Source organism: Phyllobates terribilis, unplaced genomic scaffold (genome assembly GCF_046119375.1).
Source record: "Phyllobates terribilis strain yellow unplaced genomic scaffold, ASM4611937v1 Scaffold_2608__1_contigs__length_119276, whole genome shotgun sequence".
Classification (NCBI taxonomy): domain Eukaryota; kingdom Metazoa; phylum Chordata; class Amphibia; order Anura; family Dendrobatidae; genus Phyllobates; species Phyllobates terribilis.
Genome location: NW_027365365.1, coordinates 85001 through 87500, shown reverse-complemented (window position 1 = coordinate 87500; position 2500 = coordinate 85001).

Here is a 2500-nt window from a genome sequence, read left to right as displayed (position 1 = left end):
AGGAGGAAGGGGACCGCTCACCTTAAGCCAGCGCGGGCTCCAAAGCCCGGGCCGAGCGAGCGGCGCCACCTCCCCACCCGGGAGCGCTGCGCCAGATCGATCGGAGGAAGAGCAGGGGTGCATGTAGGGACTTGCCCAAGTACGGAGGCTGCAAACCCCTGTCGTCGGGAGATACGTGCCCACGAGTCCTGGAAGCGCGACTCGGGTACAGGCGCCCTTGCGGGGGGGTACTGGATGTGGAACAGCACTGGGGTCGAAGCCACAAAAGCATCCGCCCTCATGGAGCCTCTCCTCGGCCTAAAAATCCAGATTTTAGCCTTGACGGCGCCCCCATGTGGAGAACCAGGGCCCGCGGGGGGGTCTGGCCAGGCTCACTTCAACCCAGGAACACCTCTCTGACTTGGGATAGGCGACCGGCAAAAGTCCCCCCACGCAGCTGCGGAAGCCTGGGTTCAGCCAAGGTGCAGACCTCCAGCCGAACAGGGACTCATAGCCAAAACGCATACCCAGGCCTACGGAGGTGAAAACCAGCTTAAATGAGTCGAAATGTGTCGGGGCTGAGAGGTACCTCTCTCTCATATATTCTGCCGGTGGTGTGCAAAACTGGGTCTTTGCATGGAGTGTCACCCTATACCCACTTTAGGGACGCATGCAAAAAAGTGCCCGATCGCCTGGAACTGTCAGGCGGATTCGGCTCCCTGGAATTTCCTCATTCTGGTTCTTTTTCACTTTTTGTCTCTTTTGCGACATCTAGTGGGCAGGCTGCATTACTGCAACCGGGGACACCTCAAAACGCTTGGAACTGGGGAGCGGGCTCAATTTACAAACGTTTTGCGGGTCCTGGAAGTCAAAATTGTGACTTCTGAAAACGACTAAGTATCAAGGACTCATCGCGCGAATCGCTCTGGAACTGAAATCGGATGCGCGCACTGACATGCTCCCCTCTCTGGAAGTCTGACACAAGTTGAAAAATTTTCTAAGTCCCCAAAAATTTTTTTTTTCAACTTTTTTTCAATTTTCCCCCTGTGGGATATATATTTTACCCACACTTTTGGAGCCCTCCTGGGATGCCCTCTAACATACTAGAACCTCATTTTGTGGAAGTTTTCACAAAATTGTGAAATTTTCAAAAAGTCAGAAATTTTGCCAAAAACGACTAAGTATCAAGGACTCATCGCGCGAATCGCTCTGGAACTGAAATCGGATGCGCGCACTGACACGCTCCCCTGTCTGGAAGTCTGACAAAAGTTGAAAAATTTTCTAAGTCCCCAAAAATTTTTTTTTTCAACTTTTTTTCAATTTTCCCCCTGTGGGATATATATTTTACCCACACTTTTGGAGCCCTCCTGGGATGCCCTCTAACATACTAGAACCTCATTTTGTGGAAGTTTTCACAAAATTGTGAAATTTTCCAAAAAGTCAGAAATTTTGCAAAAACGACTAAGTATCAAGGACTCATCGCGCGAATCGCTCTGGAACTGAAATCGGATGCGCGCACTGACATGCTCCCCTCTCTGGAAGTCTGACACATGTGTGAAAATTTTCTAAGTCCCCAAAAATTTTTTTTTTCAACTTTTTTTCAATTTTCCCCCTGTGGGATATATATTTTACCCACACTTTTGGAGCCCTCCTGGGATGCCCTCTAACATACTAGAACCTCATTTTGTGGAAGTTTTCACAAAATTGTGAAATTTTCAAAAAGTCAGAAATTTTGCCAAAAACGACTAAGTATCAAGGACTCATCGCGCGAATCGCTCTGGAACTGAAATCGGATGCGCGCACTGACACGCTCCCCTGTCTGGAAGTCTGACAAAAGTTGAAAAATTTTCTAAGTCCCCAAAAATTTTTTTTTTCAACTTTTTTTCAATTTTCCCCCTGTGGGATATATATTTTACCCACACTTTTGGAGCCCTCCTGGGATGCCCTCTAACATACTAGAACCTCATTTTGTGGAAGTTTTCACAAAATTGTGAAATTTTCAAAAAGTCAGAAATTTTGCCAAAAACGACTAAGTATCAAGGACTCATCGCGCGAATCGCTCTGGAACTGAAATCGGATGCGCGCACTGACACGCTCCCCTGTCTGGAAGTCTGACAAAAGTTGAAAAATTTTCTAAGTCCCCAAAAATTTTTTTTTTCAACTTTTTTTCAATTTTCCCCCTGTGGGATATATATTTTACCCACACTTTTGGAGCCCTCCTGGGATGCCCTCTAACATACTAGAACCTCATTTTGTGGAAGTTTTCACAAAATTGTGAAATTTTCCAAAAAGTCAGAAATTTTGCAAAAACGACTAAGTATCAAGGACTCATCGCGCGAATCGCTCTGGAACTGAAATCGGATGCGCGCACTGACACGCTCCCCTGTCTGGAAGTCTGACAAAAGTTGAAAAATTTTCTAAGTCCCCAAAAATTTTTTTTTTCAACTTTTTTTCAATTTTCCCCCTGTGGGATATATATTTTACCCACACTTTTGGAGCCCTCCTGGGATGCCCTCTAACA